Raw genomic sequence first — 20,956 nt, 5'->3', positions numbered from 1 at the left:
GCCATATACGACAAACCCACAGCAAACATCATTCTCAATGGTGAAAAACTGAAAGCATTTCCTCTAAGATCAGGAACGAGACAAGGATGTCCACTCTCACCACTATTATTCAACATAGTTTTGGAAGTCCTAGCCATGGCGATCAGAGAAGAAAAAGAAATAAAAGGAATACAAATTGGAAAAGAAGAAGTAAAACTCTCACTGTTTGCAGATGACATGATACTACACATAGAGAATCCTAAAGATGCCACCAGAAAACTACTAGAGCTAATCAGTGAATTTGGTAAAGTTGCAGGATACAAAATTAATGCACAGAAATCTCTTGCATTCCTATACACTAATGATGAAAAATCTGAAAGAGAAATTATGGAAACACTCCCATTTACCATTGCAACAAAAAGAATAAAATACCTAGGAATAAACCTACCTAGGGAGACAAAAGACCTGTATGCAGAAAACTATAAGACACTGATGAAAGAAATTAAAGATGATACCAACAGATGGAGAGATATACCATGTTCTTGGATTGGAAGAATCAATATTGTGAAAACGACTATACTACCCAAAGCAATCTACAGATTCAATGCAATCCCTATCAAATTACCAATGGCATTTTTTACGGAACTAGAACAAATCATCTTAAAATTTGTATGGAGACACAAAAGACCCCAAATAGCCAAAGCAGTCTTGAGGGAAAAAAACGGAGCTGGAGGAATCAGACTCCCTGGCTTCGGACTATACTACAAAGCTACAATAATCAAGACAATATGATACTGGCACAAAAACAGAAACATAGATCAATCGAACAAGATAGAAAGCCCAGAGATAAACCCAACCCACGCACCTATGGTCAACTAATCTATGACAAAGGAGGCAAAGATATACAATGGAGAAAAGACAGTCTCTTCAATAAGTGGTGCTGGGAAAACTGGACAGCTACATGTAAGAGAATGAAATTAGAACACTCCCTAACACCATACACAAATATAAACTCAAAATGGATTAGAGACCTAAATGTAAGACCGGACACTATAAAACTCTTAGAGGAAAACATAGGAAGAACAGTCTTTGACATAAATCACAGCAAAATCTTTTTTGATCCACCTCCTAGAGTAATGGAAATAAAAACAAAAATAAACAAATGGGGCCTAATGAAACTTCAAAGCTTTTGCACAGCAAAGGAAACCATAAACAAGACAAAAAGACAACCCTCAGAATGGGAGAAAATATTTGCAAACGAATCAACGGACAAAGGATTAATCTCCAAAATATATAAACAGCTCATGCAGCTCAAGATTAAAGAAACAAACAACCCAATCCAAAAATGGGCAGAAGACCTAAATAGACATTTCTCCAAAGAAGACATACAGATGGTCAAGAAGCACATGAAAAGCTGCTCAACATCACTCATTATTAGAGAAATGTGAATCAAAACTACAATGAGGTATCACCTCACACCAGTTAGAATGGGCATCATCAGAAAATCTACAAACAACAAATGCTGGAGAGGGTGTGGAGAAAAGGGAACCCTCTTGCACTGTTGGTGGGAATGTAAATTGATACAGCCACTATGGAGAACAGTATGGAGGTTCCTTAAAAAACTAAAAATAGAATTGCCATATGATCCAGCAATCCCACTACTGGGCATATACCCAGAGAAAACCATAATTCAAAAAGACACATGCACCCCAATGTTCATTGCAGCACTATTTACAATAGCCAGGTCATGGAAGCAACCTAAATGCCCATTGACAGACGAGTGGATAAAGAAGTTGTGGTACGTATATACAATGGAATATTACTCAGTCATAAAAAGGAACGAAATTGGGTCATTTGTTGAGACGTGGATGGATCTAGAGACTGTCATACAGAGTGAAGTGAGTCAGAAAGAGAAAAACAAATATCGTATATTAACGCATGTATGTGGAACCTAGAAAAATGGTACAGATGAACCAGTTTGCAGGGCGAAGTTGAGACACAGATATAGAGAACAAACATATGGACACCAAGGGGTGAAAACCGCGGTGGGGTGGGCATGGTGGTGTGATGAATTGGGTGATTGGGATTGACATGTATACACTGATGTGTATAAAATTGATGACTAATAAGAACCTGCAGTATAAACAAACAAACAAACAAACAAACAAAAAACTAATACTAAACTTTCTTTGGGTTATTTGTATGGAAATATGTTAATATAAACGTTTCAGACATTACATGAAATGTCTAAAAATCTTATATGTTTTGGTATAATGTTATAAGTCATAATTCTAGTTATTACTTTAAAATGTATATCTCAGAAATAACTAAATTTCCTTGTCAATTGCATTATTATGAACTTTCATCAAATCTTTAACCGTGGTCATTTTTAAGTCTTTTGTCATTTACAGACAGTTTTGGGTGTACTCTGATGCTTTCGCAAAAATGTTCCTGTAAAAGGGTTTCATCTTCAAGGAATTCATGGAAAAGACTCTGACAAGTACAGGTTTCTGGTAACTGACTGTACTGCTGAACTGAATGAATAAGCATTTTCAGAACTCTAATGAAAAACTGATGAACTCATAAAAGTGCTAACAAAAGATCAAGATGAAAAAAAAATTAATTACATGGGACTGAGTGAACTGATGAGGATGATTATAGTTTTTGTGACTTTCTGTTTGAATAAAAAAAAAAAATCCCACAAGGACTCAGAGGCAAAGAATATAAAAATCAATTTTCACTGCAAAGTAAAGGAGCTGTTACAGTGGAGGATTACTGGACTGAATGTCAATATTATGACATAGTATGAGTGTGTTTCGTGTTTGGTAATTGCAATCATTGTTGCTTTTGTTGTGGTCATCCATGTACAATGCTTGGTGTCAGTTTATTTATCTCTTGTAAAAATAAAATACAGTGTGTGTGAAAAAAAATTACATTTATTGTGGGAAAATACGTCACATAAAATTTAGATCTTAACCATTAAAAAAAAAAAAAGAGGGCTTCCCTGGTGGCGCAGTGGTTGAGAGTCTGCCTGCCAATGCGGGGGACGCGGGTTCGAGTCCTGGTCTGGGAGGATCCCACATGCCGCGGAGCAACTGGGCCCGTGAGCCACAATTGCTGAGCCTGCGCGTCTGGAGCTTGTGCTCCGCAACAGGAGAGGCCGCGATAGTGAGAGGCCCGCGCACCGCTATGAAGAGTGGCCCCCACTTGCCGCAACTAGAGAAAGCCCTCGTGCAGAAATGAGGACCCAGCACAGCCATAAAAGAAAAAAAAAAAAGAAATAACTGCATTTTGTGGGAGGGAGCTGGGGGAAATGGAGTGAGGCCGTAAAATGAGACTAAGCTAAAAGTTCTCCCTCTTACCGATGAAAAAAGTAATCAATAGTCAACCTAAGAAAGAAATGGAATGTTTTATCCAAGCCAACCTGAGGACTATAACTTGGGAGACAGTCTTTCAGAAAAAGCTCTGAGGACGTTCCAGAGAGGTAACGGGGGAGGTCAGGATGTATGTGATTTGGGTGAAGGGGTATGTGCACACATCTTAGTAGAAATTTACTGCTATTCGAAAGGAACAGATACCTTAGTTAATGGTTTTAGTGCTTTTCCAAGTATGGGAAGATGCAAGAAACTGGGTTCATAAAATTTTCTCCCGAAAATACCTATCCAAGAGCCAGTTCTGCCCGTTTTCCCAGAGCACAAAGTGCCTCATCCTGATTTTTGCCCTGAATTCCTTTCAGGGTGTATTGTAGGTCAGTGACTGCAGTGGCTAATGACTTGGTTCTTGTAGAACTGAATGGTGGGCAACATTCTTTATTTTTACAATCCCCTCCCTTTCGGTCTTAATTTTGACTAAGGTTTTGGGGGCCATTTTGTGACCACTTTGTCCCATGGCGCTAGGAATGCTCATTTCCAGGTCAGGTGAGGATTTCATTGATAGGCCACTCTATGTGCTATTGCTGAACTAGGCCCCTCTTAACAGTAACCAAAGGCCTCTGGACCACCTGTCTTACTGGTTTGTTATGGTCCAAGAAATGGTTCCTTCTTGTTGCTTCTTCCCGTATCTAGAGCTACACTATTACAGTCATTGATCTTATCGAACTATATATTTGATTAATCGTTTCAAGTCACCTAGTCATTATTTTTATGAGGCTCAGTCACACATTTGGTAAGGCAAGAAACAATAATCTTGTAAAATAGGCAGAATATAAATAATACAGCTAATAACATTAATAAGGTCATCAATAAGTAAAGTGATCTAAGGAGTTACATGTTTGGAGCCAGAAGGAGAAAAACTGATCTTTATAGTCGAGCAGGTAGTATTTTTTGTCATTGTGAAGGCCTGATTGATACACAATACACACGAGAGGGGAGGGAGGAGACCCAAACCAGCAGAGAAAAATTTTATGTTTAAATTTTTCTTGTCTTGCCTTAAAATATGAATTTTATTTCATCACTCCCTATTCATACTCTGGCTGAGCATGTCTTTGTCATCCACCCTTGGAATTAGAATTTGTGGATTTTATAATTTAGAAAGCCTCTCTGTAAAATTCACCTCCCATACCCTTCTATTAGCTGACGTTCAGTGTCTGTGCATTAGATCCAACTTCTAAGACATTTATTTGCAATTAAATTAGATCCTTTCATAACCATTTAAAGAATAAAATAAGATACTTGATTTCTCTGTTTAAAATGTTTACTTTTGGAACTTCCCTGGCAGCCCAGTGGTTAAGACTCCACGCTTCCACTGCAGGGGGCATGGGTTCGATCCTTGGTCGGGGAATAAGATCCCACATGCCATGCAGCATGGCCAAAAAAAAAGTTTATTTTAGAATTGTAAGCAGAAGGAATAATAAAACCATAAATTTGAAGGAAAATAACCCATAGAGAAAGCACACAACATTTTTTCTTCATACTGCATAGTAATGTATTTTCTCACCAGATAATTTTCTAAACCCCCCAATTTTTTTTCTTTCCCAAAATGGAAATTCTTGATTTTGTTGTGGATTATAAATATAATACATATTTGTTTTATAAATTCAAACAAAACAGGATATTATAAAGTGAAAGTCCTTTATAATCACAACTTTCAGAGAAAATTGTGTTCAGAGTTTGGTATATCTTCTTCCTGAGCAAATACATGTAACTAAGAATTTTTTATTAATGTGTTGTATATATAAATGTGTGTTTTAACAAAAGTGAGATTATACTTTACTTTCCTTGTCAGTATTTAAAATCTAAATTTTTATTATTAATGGATGTGTAGTAGTATACCGTATTTTATTAAATACTGTTTACAATATTAACAATGCTGCAGTGAACACTTTTAGAGGTAAATCTTTGAATATTTATGGAAATATGTGCATAGGATGTGTTATTTCTAGATTATAAATCTGATTTATTCGCAATTTTTATTTCTTCTATGAAATGTCTATATCTTTTACTCATCGTTCTTTTTTTTTTTTTTTTGTCTGTGTTGGGTCTTCATCGCTGCACACAGGCTTTCTCTAGTTGTGGCGAGCGGGGGCTACTCTTTGTTGCGGTGCGTGGGCTTCTCATTGCAGTGGCTTCTCTTGTTGCGGAGCACGGGCTGTAGCCGCGCGGGCTCAGTAGTTGTGGTGCGCGGGCTCAGTAGTTGTGGCGCACGGGCTTAGTTGCTCTGGGGCATGTGGGATCTTCCCGGACCAGGGATCGAACCCGTGTCCCCTGCATTGGCAGGCGGATTCTTAACCACTGCGCCACCAGGGAAGTCCCGTGATTTTTTATAATATGAGGAATTACTGAAAAAGCAAGGGTCTAATCCTGACTCAGGTTTCTATCACTGTGGACGGCTGAGATTGCTCCTCCAGAGGGGTGACATCATGCTAGAGTGAGTCCTTAAAGTTTTCGCTGGAGGCTAGTTCATGAGTCATAAGCGAGAATGACAAATGAAACTGGATTACGACATGTTGTGGGATTAGACCCGGGGCAGATTTCTCACAGGCTTCTAACAAGTGTCCTTCTGTTCCTACCTCGTGCCTTCCATGCCTGTCCTGATCTTTGACTCTCTGCACCAAGTACAATTCTGTTTCTTGTACTGGTCCAGTTTACTTTAATGTTTTTTGTTTTGGTGGGGAGTGCACCGTGTGGCTTGCGGGATCTTAGTTCTCTGAGGAGGGATCCAACCCATGCCCCCTGCAGTGAAAGCATAGAGTCTTAACCACTGGACAGCCAGGGAAGTCCCTCTGTTGATTTTTTTTTTTTATTTTATTGAAGTATAGTTGATTTACAATGTTGTGTTAATTTCTGTGGTACAGCAAAGTGACTCAGTTATACATATGTATATATATTTTTCATATTCTTTTCCATTATGGTTTATCACAGGATACTGAATATAGTTCCCTGTCCTATACAGTAAGACCTTGTTGTTTATCCTCCTTTAATGTTTTTATATGAGAATATACGGCGCACTCCTGAGGCCCTACTATGTTAGGGTGGTTGAAACGTAATGTGGTTTCATGACTTAGAGAATCAAAGATCAGGACAGGCACAGCAGGCATTGCTAGGAGTAGAAACTGTTGCCAGTGTTCATAATCGAAAGAAATGTTGTTTCCCTGAATTCTATCCAACAGGTGTGCGGACTCACAGTTAAGAACCTCACATTAGAGCAATCAGAGGAGAGGTGTCTCAGGGCTGCCTTAGGGAATTTGTTCTGGCTGTTTCCTCTGCCTGGACTGCTTTTCCCCTGAAATCCAATTGGCTACTTTCCTCAGCTCCTTCAAGTCTGTGCTTAAATTTCACCTTCTCAGTGAGGCCACCCTGACCACGGATTTAAAAGTCTACACACACCACCCAATTGTTCCCAATTTCCCTTGATTTACTCTCTTCTCTGTAAGCATTTTTCACTCTCTAACATATTATAAAATTACTTTGGTTATTGTTTACTTTTTTATACATTTATTTATTTTACTTATTTTTGGCTGCGTTGGGTCTTCGTTGCTGCGCACGGGCTTTCTCTAGTTGTGGTGAGCAGGGGCTACTCTTCATTGCGGTGCACGGGCTTCTCATTCCAGTGGCTTCTCTTGTTGTGGAGCACAAGCTCCAGGCACGCAGGCTTCAGTAGTTGTGGCTCATGAGCTCTAGAGCGCAGGCTGAGTAGTTGTGGTGCATGGGCTTAGGGCTCGAACCCGTGTTCCCTGCATTGGCAGGTGGATTCTTAACCACTGCGCCACCAGGGAAGCCCTTGGTTATTGTTTATTGACTTCCATCTCCAATTAGAATTTAAATTCCACAGGCGCAGGGATCTTTTTTCCACTGATATGTCCCAAGCGCCTAGAACATTGCCTGGCACATTAGTAAATGCTCAATAAATTCTTGTTGGTTAAGTGACTAGATTTGGAAGTTGAAATATCCTACTTGTTTATTACCTTTTAGAGATTGGCTGGCATCTTGGCAGAGAAGTGGATTCATGCACAAGGTAAGAGTTTAAACTCTGATCTCTAAGGTCCCTTCCGACTCATGAATGTCTGTGTTTTGTCCTCACTTAGGCTTCCTTCACCATGAACTGCATTTCATTTTTGAGGAACCAAAGCAATCTCCTAAGCACATTCTTTATTTAGAGCAAAATTACCCTCATGTTTAATATGCTTTGTGTGAATGATTCACTCTCAGTTGCATGTAGGGTGTGTAGGCAAAGATAGACCTTACTGTGCTTTCAAGAAGTTGCAACCAAGTGTATTTTACAAAGGAATACATGAAAAACCGCAGGCACAAAACAGATGATCTACTGAAAATTCATCAGTTATGGTGGGATGGGTTATGTTGATTTCCTTGTTCATTGAATGTTTTCTCATGAAGCAGTATTGAATTTTGTCAGATATCTTTTCTGCATTGAGATTGTGTGGGTTTTGTCCTTTATTCTATTGATACAGTGTATTCCATTAACTGATTTTCAGATGTTAAACCAACTTTGCATTCTTGGGATAAATCCCACCTGAACGTAATGTATAATCCTTTTTATGTATTGGTAGGTTCAATTTGCTAGTATTTTGTTGAGAATTTTACATCTATATTTATAAAAATATTGGGATGTAGCTTTCTCTTTTTGTTGTACTGATTTTTAAAGTACAGTGAAGCTTAATGAGTCTGTGGGTAGTAATCCAATCGTCTAAGAACTTGCATCCTTGAAAAATTATTATTATTTTTTTAATGTCTGAAACATTTATATTAACATATTTCCATACAAATAACCCAAAGAAAGTTTAGTATTAGTTGTTTTTTGGTTTGTTTGTTTGTTTTTTTATGCAGCAGGTTCTTATTAGTCATCAATTTTATACACATCAGTGTATACGTGTCAATCCCAATCGCCCAATTCAGCACACCACCATCCCCACCCCACCGCGGTTTTCCCGCCTTGGTGTCCATACGTTTGTTCTCTACATCTGTGTCTCAAATTGAATAATTATTTTTACTTTATTTTATTTTTTTTATAAACCACTTTATTGAGATAATATATCACACAATTCTCCCATTTAAAGTACACAATTCAATGGTTTTTAGTATATTCACAGACTTGTACAACCAACACCAGAACCAATTTTAGAACATTTTCATCAGCACAAGAGATAATCCCACCCCCCCATAAGCAGTCATTCTTCATTCCTGTCACCCCAGTCCCTGGTCACCACTGCTCTGCTTTCTGTCTCCATGGATTTACCTCTTTGGATCATTTCATAGAAATGGAAATTTGGAGAGTTTTGCCATCTTAACAATATTGTCTTCTGATGCATGAATATGGAACATCTTTTCACTTATTAGGTCTTCTTTAATTTCTTTTAACAATGTTTTGTAGTTATTTAGTGTATAAAAGTCCCCCCTCCTTTTTTTATTCGCCAAGCCATGTGGCATGTGGGATCTTAGTTCCCCGACCAGGGATCACCCCCTGCATTGGAAGCGTGGAGTCTTAACCACTGGACCACCAGGGAAGTCCTCCCTCTTTTTTCTTTTTTTAAAATGCCATTGACTAGTTGAAAAAACTGGGCCAGTTGTCCAATAGAATGTTCCACCTTCTGAATTTGTTATTTAACTTTTCCTCTATCTCCTAGATTTCTTGGAAACTAGAAGATAGCCCTAAAGGCTGGATTAGATCCAGGTTCAGTTATTTGGGCGAGACTACTTCATAGATGGTGCTGTGTGCTTTGTGTTGCATCACATTCAGAGACACATAAAGGCTTGTTGTCCCATGGAAAAGTTTTAAGTAGGAGTTATATTGACTTTGCCTTAGAAAAAGACCTCTCTGGGGTCTTCCCTGGTGGTCCAGTAATTAGGACTCTGAACTTCCAATGCAGGGGGTGCGGGTTCAGTCCCTGGTCGGGGAACTAAGATCCCACATGTCATGCAGCGTGGCAAAAAAACCCAAAAAACAAAAAACCTCTGTGATAACAAGGCAGGGACGGGATTGCAGAGCAGTAACACAGAGTCAGGAAGACCAATAATCATATGTATTATTTTATCCAGAGGAAAGGACATCATTTTTTGTGTTGCAACAATCCGAAATTGATGGTGGTTTAGACTAGAGTGGCAGTAAGGATAGAGAAGGGTAGATGGATTTACAACAAATTTGATAGAATTGGCAGAACTTGGTGACTAACTTCATGGAGAAAGGAGATAAGGAAATAAGGAACCTAGAGGAGGAATTAGCAGTTCAGTATTGAATATATGCAGTTCGTACCCATGACACGAGCAGTAAATAATAATTGAATAAATTGAAGTGGAGATGTCCAATATTCATTTGTATATACTAATTTGAAAGTCAAGAATTCTGGGCTGGACATGTAGATTTGGGAATTATTTGTATATAGGTAGTAACTGAAGACGAGTGAACTGGTGAGATTATCCCAAGGAAAATGATGGGTGAGAAGAAAAGAGGGAACTCAAACAGATCCCTAAGGAACATTAATATTAAGGGGTAGATAAGAGAAAGGCCTACCAACGAGATTGAGAAGCAACAGCCAGAGAGGAAGGAGGAGCATAAGAAAAATGTGATGTTATAGAAAAGAAAGGATGAGAAGGGGATATGGAAAGAGGATGTACCAGTTAGCTGTTGCTGAGTAACAAACCACCCCAAAACTTAGTGGATTAAAACTTCAGCCATTTATTTAGCTCATAATTCTGTAGACTTAGACTGTGCTTAGTTATGTAGCTCTTCTGGTCTCATCTGGCTCCCTGATGAGTCTGAAATCAGTTGCAGGTTATTTAGGCAGCTCTTCTAATCGAGTTTGGCATGAGTAATTGTAGCCACTTTTTGCAATATACCACAGAGGGAATAGACAACAGTGAAAATGCTAAGATGTTGAGTAGGTCAAATTCTTGCCTCCACTGCTCAGCTGAAATGACTGTTGCCAAAGTCATCCATGAGAGCCATTTCACTAAGTTCACTAATGACATGGCTGTCATGGATGATGTTGGCAGTAACAGTTTCAGCTAAGCAATGGAAGCAAAACCAGATCGAAGTGGGAAAACAGAGACCTCGGGCATAGAGAACTTGTTCAAAAGCTTGGCTGGGAAAGTGAAGATGTGTGAAGGGAGTCCTGCTCCTCTGGGTCTCCGTTGCAGCGTGCAGGCTCCAGAGCACGCGGGCTCAGTAGTTGCGGCCCGTGGGTTTAGTTGCCCCACCGCATGTGGGATCTTAGTTCCTATACCAGGGATAGAACCTGCGTCCCCTGCATTGGAAGGTGGATTCTTAACCACTGGACCACCAGGGAAGTCCCTGTCTCATTTTGTTTTTAAGAGAAGCTTGAACATATTTACATGATAATGAGGAACTGGTAGAGAGAGACAGGTTGAAGCTGCTGAAGAAAAAAATGGATAATTGGTGGGGGAGGGCAATATGAGGGGGGAGTGAGAGGTACAAACTATTGGGTGTAATATAGGCTCAAGGATGCATTGTACAACATGGGGAATATAGCCAATATTTTGTAATAACTGTAAATGGAAAGTAACCTTTAAAAATTGTATAAAAATTGGGGAATTCCCAGGCCGTCCAGTGGTTAGGACTCTGCACGTCCACTGCCAGGGGCCTGGATTTGATCCCTGGTCAGGTAACTAAGATCCCACAAGCTGCGTGGCATGGCCAAAAAAGCATCATATAAAAATAAAAAAATTATTTAAAAATGGATAATTCATGGACTTCCCTGGTGGCGCAGTGGTTAGGAATCCGCCTCCCAATGTAGGGGACATGGGTTCAATCCCTGGTCCAGGAAGATCCCACATGACGCGGAGCAACTAAGCCCGTGCGCCACAACTACTGAGCCTGCACTGTAGAGCCCGTGAGCCACAACCACTGAGCCCGCATGCCACAACTACTGAAGCCCGAGTGCCTAGAGCCCATGCTCCGCAACAAGAGAAGCCACCACAATGAGAAGCCCACGCACCGCAATGGAGAGTAGCCCCCACTCGCCGCAACTAGAGAAAGCCCGCGCGCAGCAACGAAGACCCAACGCAGCCAAAAATAAATAAATAAATAAATAAATAAATAAATAAATAAATAAATAAAAATGGATAATTCATATACTTGGCATCAGTGTTCAACCTGAGATCTACCTAGGTATGCAGAAAGTTAAATAAAAATATGATAAACTACCTTATCTGGCAAAGCCCAGACTAATGAGAGGATTTATATGTGAAAATACTATTTGTGCTTGTATTCATATATGGATTATATACATTACAGACCATGCAAGTGTCATCTGAGGACTCTTCACTGAGGAAAAACTCCTATAAGTAAATTTTGGTTTCCCCTGAACCCACGTCTACATTGGAGCAGGACTCAGGACTACATGGCTTTCCCCTAAAAGCAAATTCAAACTCATAAAGACATACATTTTCTTAAAAAATTGGAGTAAAACACAGCTACACACAACATATAGTAAGACAATAAAAATCCTCAGTAGCCATTTCTGTTTTCTTCACAAAGTTCCTTTTCAACAAGTCTGTTAGCCCTCAAGTATTTATCATTCTAAGCAGCTCTATTTTTGTTCTTATCAAATATTTGCGCCAGATAAACAGTTCTTGTTCTAGGAGAGGAATTCTGTTCTTTCAGTCTTTCTTCTCTGTCAGCTTGGCCTGTTGGCTTCTGTCTCCATGTTCACTACCTCGGCATGACAACATAGCTGCTTTGGCTCCAGACAGTACATCTGTGTCTGTCTCCATTTATCAAAGAAGCAAAAGCTTTCCCAGAAGCACCTCTAGCCGAATTTCCTAGGAAAAGCCTGAGTAAGTGAGCATAAATTGTTGGGCACATTGTCATGTCAAGTATAACTGGGGTTTAAGTCAAAGGAAGGGAGAGGATCTCAGGTTGGTAATCAGCAATGTCAGCCACAGCTGAGTTCTTTGAGGGCAGCGGTCCTGATTTTGTGTCTCAGTGTTTGTTTGGAGTCTGTTCCTAACATATGCTCTTTCTTGGCTCAGAGCCTCCTCCTGCTGACTCAGCCTTCCCTCCTCTTTCTGGCACAGCTGGCACCTCTGAGTCTCTGCCATGATGCTGCCACAGTGGGTCCCAGAGCAGGTGCACAAAACTCTCAACCAGCCATTCATGTCTAAAGGAGGCCCAGAAGCGCAAACTAGATCTTACCTATGCCTGACCTTGCCACCCATCTTCCTAACAACGTTGGCATAGAACTACCACCCTGGCTAAGGGTTTTCTTCCAGACTCTCAAATGTGGAGTAGGGACAAAGAGTCTAGTTCTGGGGGCCACCCCTCTTCCCTGCCCCAGATCTCAACCTGTAGATCTGCCTTCCTTACCTGCTCTCTTGATCTTTTCCCTCCATCAACTCCCAGGCCTGGAAGTACAGCATTTTCTCTTATTTCTTTGATGCCATATTCTTTCTTCCCATGTCCAGCCTCCTAAGTCTTAATGTTGGACAGGAGTTTCTTCTGTACCTCATAGCAGAAACTCTGGTCTTCCAGGCCCTTGGTACGACAAATGGGAGCTAAACAAATTTTTAATAATCCTTTCTTGCTTGACAATGATGGAATACCAAGCCATTTTTTTTCTCTACAAAATTCTATTTTAGGTTGCATGACATTGTGAATGCAACTAATGCCACTGAATTGTACACTTAAAAATGGTTAGAGTGGCAAATTTTATGTTATATATTTTTTACTACAATTTAAAAAAGTTATTAATGTAACATACCAAAATCCATTGATTTGTACACTTTAATGAGTATGTGAATTATCAAGACATCTCAACAAAGCTATTACAAAGATCCTATTTTTTAAAAAATATTTATTTATATATTTATTTATTTGGTTGCATCGGGTCTTAGTTGCGGCATGCGGGCAAAGATCCTAGTTTGAATGTCAAAACCTGCATATAAACTTCTTTTTCTTTTCTCTTCTTGGGCAACAATCCAACCTCACTTTCTCTCCCGCCTCCCAGTCATGGCAAGTGGATGCCTTGCGCTGTTTAGGGTCAAGGTCAGGTGTGAGGAACATGACAAGAAACGTGCATTAATATTTTATTTAAAATGAATACTTCCAGAGACTTCCCTGGTGGGCCAGTGGTTGAGACTCTGCGCTTCCAATGCAGGGGGCGTGGGTTGGATCCCTGGTCGGGGAACTAAGATCCCGCATGCCAGCGCGGCCAAAAAAAAAAAAAAGACAACTTCTATTAAACAGGTATGTATGTATCTCTCCCTTGCTTATTTAAGGCAAAAACATAGCATATTATGCACAGTTTTGTACCTTCCTTTTTTTTATAATGATAAAATATTAATTTATATTAATATTAATATATTTTCCCCAGGAAATCCTGAGTCTCATTGACAACCATTAAACCCAAGTGTATCCAATCGACCTCTTCACATGTAATAAATGTATACTCAGAAAGATATACACCCATACCCACACAGACTGTGAGGCATGAAATCAATGAAGTTAATTTAGTACTAATGAGTTAAACTAGTTAATCTAGTATTAATTTTTTATTTGTTTTTTAAAAATTAATTAGTTTATTTTTGGCTGCGCTGGGTCTTCATTGCTGCTTCTCTAGTTGCAGCGAGCGGGGGCTACTCTTCATTGTGGTGCGCGGGCTTCTCATTGCAGTGGCTTCTCTTGTTGCGGAGCACGGGCTCTAGGCGTGCGGGCTTCAGTAGTTGTGGTGCACGGGCTTAGTTGCTCCGCAGCATGTGGGATCTTCCCAGACCAGGGCTCGAACCCGTGTCCCCTTCATTGGCAGGCGGATTCTTCACCACTGCGCCATGAGGGAAGTCCCTTAATTTTTTTATTTGAAATAAATTAAAAACTATCTATTATTTCCATGATGTAAGATTAAGGATAGTATTAAGTCTGCCTATTTAGTTTGAGCCTTTCCTTCTAGAAGGTGTCTAAATGAGATTTAGTCATTTTATTTGAATACAAGCCCTGGCAGAAGCTGACAATTCCCTGTACACATTTCCTTAATTTATAGTTCAACTTTAATTTTTATCTCTTTTGTACAGTTAGACTTTTTAGATCTAATATGGTTGTGATTGAACACTAAGGAAGAGCTCAGTCTGTAAAATAATAGACTCTTAGAGTTGGGAAGGACTTTAGTCCAAACAGCCTCCCAATTAAAAAATCTCTTTTCCAAAATCTCCCACCTACCTGGTTATCATCCATTCTCTACTTGCCTTTTTTTTTTTTTTTGAGTATTTATTATTTTCATTTATTTATGTATTTATTTTTATTGAGATAATATTCACATAATATAAAATTAATCATTTTAAAGTACACAATTCAGTAGCATTTAGTATGCCACAACTGCCTCTATCTAGTTCCAAACATTTTTTCATCCCAAAAGGAGACCTGTTGATTCCAACTTCCCTCTCATTAAACTGTTGATTCCAACTGTTGATTCCAGCTTCCCTCTCCCCTGCGTCACTGGCAACCACTATCTATGTTCTGTTGCTATGGCTTTAGATATTTCTGGCTATCTCATATAAATATCCTTTCTTGATATTTCGTATAAGTGGAATCAGACAATCCGTGACCTCTTGTGTCTGGTTTCTTTCACTCAGCGTAACGTTTTCGATGTTCTTCCAGGTTGTAGCAGGTATCAGTACTTCATTTTTTTTTTTTTTTTGACTGAGTGATATTGCATTGTATGTATATACCATTATTTGTTTATCCATTCATCTATTTTGGGGCATTTGGCATGCTTCCACCTTTTGGCTGTGAATAGTGCTGCTGTGAACATGTATATACGTGTATTTGTTTGAGTCTGCTTGATTTTTTGCTGAAGGTAGAATCAACTTTTCATGCACTCAACAAATATTTGTTGCATTAGATTAAAACTGCTGCAACAACCACTGATTTCACAAATGTCTTGCTTCACCGGATAAAAGTCACAGAATCTTAAAAATGTTTGTGGTAAGAACTTCATAAGTCATCTTGTTCAACCCCCTCATCATGAAAGTACACGCACTCAAAGCAGTAGTCTATTTAGAAGGCCCTAAATACAGTTTACATCATGATGTGTGGTACCCTACTGATATTGTTCTTTGTTAACTGAATGTGTACAATACAGCTTTTGTTGTCATAAGATGGTTCTCCTTGAGAAGTGATCTATGCATTTAAATTTAGTAGCTTGTCATTCTTTCATTGTTTTGCTTCTTGAAAGATTCCACAAAACCACCACCATCAGCATTGTTTTTATAAAGTAGATATGGCAGACAGTCTTAATTGGTTTCAGTGATAAAATTAATTTTTGGTCCAAAATAGTCTGAATGCTTCATCATGTGTTGTGGGATTTATTTTTTGGTTTCCTTTCTTTGAATTTTAAGACACTGTCTTGCTCTGGATTAGTCACTTTTGGATTAAATGAACCAGCACTAGCTCCTTACCTTTGCAAGAAAATGCTGGTATCTCCTTAAACACCAGAGTTAACTTAAAACATTTTTCTTGTATCTGACTTTATAAATCTCTCTCTCAATTTTTAGCAGAGTTGAATGAAATTGACAAGGAGTATGGTCTGGTGCATTATATCCACCGTGGGCATAAAACCAGTGGAATTCACGGAACAGTGATTATCCCACCTTGATTTAGTAAAGCACATAGCAGTAAAAGTCAAGGTTGGAGGATAAGTACTTGATCTCCACTGCCGCGCTCTCCCAATACCTGGAACAGTGCCTGGGACACAGCAGGGGACCAGTAACTATTTGATGGATGAGTGAATGAAATTAATTTGACTCTAGTTTCTGAAACAATGCTAATAAAAGTAGATGTAATTTAAAAAATAGCATAGTGAAAATGAATTCCTATGTCTTCTTTATAAAGATTATTTTAATTATGGACTGTCTCTTAGGAGTTACATTAAACATTTTTATTGAGGTATAATTGACATATTATATTAGTTTCAAGTGTGAAACATGATTCAATATTTGTATATATTGTGAAATAATCACCACAATAAGGCTAGTTAACATCTGTCACCAGACACAGTTGCAAAAAAATTTTCTTTCTTGTGATGAAGACTTTTAAGATTTACTCTCTCAGTAACTTTCAAATATGCAGTAGAGTATTACGAACTGTAGTCACAGTATTGTATGTTATATCCTCATGACAGTTATTTTATAACTGAAGGATTTACATTTTTAATTGTTATCTATTATGGTTCAGGAACTTAAAAAAAGAAAAAGAAAACAAAAAAGAATTTACTTTTAATTTAAAGAGTGTTCTTGTCTTGACAGCTTGTTTCATTTTCTATTTTAAAAGCTCTATAAATCCTCACATCCTTTTAGAAATTTACAGAGTACTCTCCAACCACTATTTTATACTGAACGTTGTTTTTGAATGGCAATAAGAACTATTTGTGCCTTTAGTGATTTAAAATGTTTTTAACAGTAATTAATTAATTTAAAACCATTATTTATAGTAATTTTCTCTGGATGTATGGGATTATAACTGTTTTGTTTTCTTCAGTTTGCTTGTTTTAATTTTATGTACTGAACACCTATTATTCTTTAAAAAAATGAAGATAAAATACTGGAAAAAAGTCCCCAGTTACTTAGAACCTGAAGTCTTATACTACATCCTTTTTAAAATTAATCTACTATGAACCAAGTGTATTCTAGGGACGCAGCTAGAGCAATGACCCAACAATCCTTCTCTCTTGAAACTTACATGCCAGTAGGGATGGAATTAGACAGGTAATAAACAAAATAATAAACCTGCTATACAGCAGAAAACTATCAGAGAAAAGAATGAAGCTAAAGAGCTGTGTAGAAACAAACTATAAACACCCACCACTTTGCAGAGAATATTCTCTATTCATTTGTTTGAGGACCTTAAATACCTTTTTTTTTTTTTTAAATAGAAATCAAAGTAACGCATGCACGTTTTTAAAAATAAAGTACGGGGCTTCCCTGGTGGCGCAGCGGTTGAGAATCTGCCTGCCAATGCAGGGGACACGGGTTCGAGCCCTGGTCTGGGAAGATCCCACATGCCACGGAGCAACTGGGCCCGTGAGCCACAATTACTGAGCCTGCGCGTCTGGAGCCTGTGCTCCACAGCAAGAGAGGCCGCGATGGTGAGAGGCCCACGCACCGCGATGAAGAGAGGGCCCACTTGCCACAACTAGAGAAAGCCCTCGCACAGAAACGAAGACCCAACACAGCAAAAATAAATAAATAAATAAAATTAAGAAGTGTTGTAAGAAAGGTTTAATTAAAAAATAATAATAATAAATAAATAAATAAAGTACGGGCTTCCCTGGTGGCGCAGTGGTTAAGAATCCGTCTGCCAATGCAGGGGACATGGGTTTGATCCCTCGTCCGGGAATATCCCACCTGCCGCAGAGCAACTAAGCCCGTGTGCCACAACTACTGAGCCTGCGCTCTAGAGCCCCCGAGCCACAACTACTGAGCCCACGTGCCACAACTACTGAAGCCCGCGCGCCTACAGCCAGCGCTCTGCAACAAGAGAAGCCACCACAATGAGAAGCCCGCTCACCACAACGAAGAGTAGCACCCGCTCGCCGCAACTAGAGAAAAGCCTGCGTGCAGCAACGAAGACCCAACGCAGCCAAAAATAAAACAAATTAAAAAAAAAAAAGTACATCAGGGTTTATAACGAAAAGCAACGTTGTTCTGCCAATCTTCCCAACCCTGTTCCCCAGAGACCACTAATTTTTTGCTTTCAGTTCTTCAGGTGGTAACTTCCATATCTCCAAAAGTATACTTATATTGTTATTTATTTATCATCTGTAGACATTATCTATTGACTTTGTGTTATGATTAAGCACCACTACCTTTTCCCCTCCACACAGGTCTACCACTATTTGTAGTTGTTCTTGTTAGTTACACTAATGATGTGAGTAAACCTTTTTTTTCCTAGCAAAAAGAAAAAAAAGAAGTATTTAATGACTTCCCCACTTTGTAAAATGAAGATTTGGGAGCTCTACTGGCTTTCACCTTCTGCCACTTCCCTCCGTCTTCCAAAGTTTTCTCCATTGAGCTGTTCCAATACTCTTACAGCAGATATACATTTTAAAAAGCTCAGTGGCTCAGCTCTAAAAACGGAATGTGAATGCTTATTTTGAAATAGGACTGAGCAACTTCTTTAGTCCTAACACCAGCCACACCGTGGGACTGAACACAGTCAATGCCCTGGTTGTAGGACAGGGACTAGGCCTTGGTCACAAAATTTAAGTGGGCGCTAAAAACTCAGTAGTCAAGAAGAATACTATTTTAATGTAATACTCTAAAAATCAAAATTAATGCAAAAAAGTCCATAAGGAACAAAATATAATTTAGAAATAAAGATAGGCTCAGCAGAATGAGTAGAAAAGAGAAAATCGGAAGTGTTTATATTTGCACCCCACGTTTAACAGTGGTCTTTGCCTCTTTCTACGGCATCTGTGATTACACAGGTTGTGTACTAGAGCGGAAAAGTGTTTCAGATGAGAGGGTGAGGTGTGCCTTTCAGATTAGGAATATCGATACTGGATATCCAGGTGCCACTACACTTTGACCTCGCAACTTGCAAGCTAAAGCGATGTTGAATTAGGAAACAGAATTTTTGTGACTTAAAAGGTGAATCGAGGGGAGGGGCCAGCAGATAAAGTTACTTATTTGTTCAGAATTCCATGCATTTTCAATGTCGTTTCCTCCCCCTGCTCTGTGCACGCCTGTTGGTCCAGGCAGCACGGTGCTTTGAATAAAGGTCAGCAAAGGGGTCACCCTCCTGATTATTCCCTTCTACCGGAGAGGAGGAGGAAGCCCCGGGCCCCTTATCCACCCCTGAGTCGCTGCAAAATCCTGGGCATCCCTGACAGCTGCAAATTCCTCCCAGGAGCTGCCAAGCTTCTGGGGTTGCCATGGTCCATGGGAGTGAAATGCTGGCCGCCCTCGCTGCACCAGCCCGGAGCAGGCTGTTGCTGCCTTCCCTTCAGTCCCTTTCAAAAGCTTTTAAAGGAGATCCCTGGGGGGAGGTGGGAGGACGGGACATCAACCAGGGCTTCCGTCCAAGCGGCTGGGGCGAATAAAAGAGGCTTTTCTCAAACTAACGGTGCAAGTGCTGGGCTTGTTTCACGGGATTTTTAACCCTCGTTCTTTCCCTGATGGGAAAGCGAGAGCAGAGATGGTTCTTCCCAAGCTTCACTTGCTGTAGGCAGCGCCTTTCAGCGTTTCCCCCAGGGATCCCTCACTCTGGAGGGCGAGGAGGGCAGAGAGGATGCTCCCTAAACTTAACCAGCTGTGGGCAGCTCCTCCTAGCTTGTTTCAAAGGGTTTCTCACCCTGGGGATTTGGGGGTGGGGGGTGGGGTGGAAATCGGCTCCAAACTAACAGGCTGTGTGGTCAAGACTGAATGGAGCTATCGGGTGTGACTTGCAAATTTGGGGAACACTTTCAGAAAATGGGGAACAAACCGAGATGATGAGAAGCCCCTTAGTCCAGGCCTCTCGGGTTTCCCTAGCACCTTCCTCCCCATCCCGGTCCTCGTTAGGGTCTGAGGGGCGGACGGCGGGCGCGCCGGGGGTCTGGGGTTCGCCGCCCCCGAGCCGCGGCGGGTGCAGACAAAGAGGCGGCGGTGGGGGGCTCGGGCCCGACGCCGGCCGCGGGGTGCGGGCCGCGAGGTTCGGGGCGCGGGGCCGGCCGGGGTGGGCGCGGCGGCCGAGCGCGCGGGGAGGAGCCGCCGCGGCGTCTTCTCCAGGCGGCGCGTCACGCTCTCCCCCGCCCGGAGCCGACGAGCCGGGAGGCGGGAGGCGGTGGCCGCGCGGCTGCTGTTACTGCTGCTGCTGCTGCTGCAGTGGGGCAGGTGGCGGTGACTGGCGGCGACCGAGGCGGCGGCGGCGAGCGGTGAGCGGGGCGCGGCCCTCTCCCCTTCCTCGTCCCCTCCTCACCTTTCCCCTCCCTCTCCGCCCGGCCCGCTGCTGCCCGCCCGGCTCGGGGCCGGGGGCCGGGCCCGGCGTCCGAGACGGGGGACCGAGTCCCGCGCGCCGGGCCGCTCCCGAGGGGCCGCGGGGAGCCCCAGGGCGATGGCCCTGGCGGCCGGCGGTCCCTGGGGTGCTCCGCCCGGAGCCGGAAAAGTGGCCGGCCCTGTCAGCGCCGAGCCCGGCCTTCCCTTCCTCCGCCCGCCTCAAGATGGAGCTTGGACTCCTTGCCCCTGCGCCGCCCCAGGCGCCGCTCCCTCCCAGGCACCCTTCGCCGCTCTCCTCGGCCCCGGAGGGGGTGGGGGTGGGGCGGACGCCCGGGGGGCCGAGGCCCGGCGGGACCTGTTGCCCCGGCGGGCACCTGAGCGTGCTCGGGCCCTTGGCCGCGGTGCCCGCGAGCCGGAATGGAGGGCACCCTGGCCGTGGCCTCCGTGGCGGGCGCCGGCCGGCGGGCTGGCCTTGCTGGCCTGGGGCCTGGCCGGCCGTGGCTTTTGTCCCCCAGCCCCACGCCCCCCGCCGAGTGGGACTGTGATTCTTGGAGAAGGTGGATGACAAGAGGTGACAGGGATTTCTGAAATAACACCGCCGC

At 41.6% G+C, this 20,956-nt stretch overlaps 1 protein-coding gene across 4 annotated transcripts in view; it reads left to right on the top strand.

Annotated features, from left to right (window-relative positions):
- Window positions 1-20,116: 20,116 nt before the first annotated feature.
- The window catches only part of CLIP1 (CAP-Gly domain containing linker protein 1), a 125,208-nt gene continuing 124,368 nt past the window's right edge, over window positions 20,117-20,956 (top strand). For all 4 annotated transcript variants that reach the window (XM_061169194.1, XM_061169195.1, XM_061169193.1 and 1 more), the window contains exon 1: window positions 20,117-20,293. The gene's annotated coding sequence lies outside the window, so the exon portion shown is untranslated. The remainder of the gene's footprint in view (window positions 20,294-20,956) is intronic.

This window comes from Eubalaena glacialis, chromosome 15 (genome assembly GCF_028564815.1).
Source record: "Eubalaena glacialis isolate mEubGla1 chromosome 15, mEubGla1.1.hap2.+ XY, whole genome shotgun sequence".
NCBI lineage: Eukaryota > Metazoa > Chordata > Mammalia > Artiodactyla > Balaenidae > Eubalaena > Eubalaena glacialis.
This window is presented reverse-complemented; position numbering and strand designations above follow the sequence as displayed.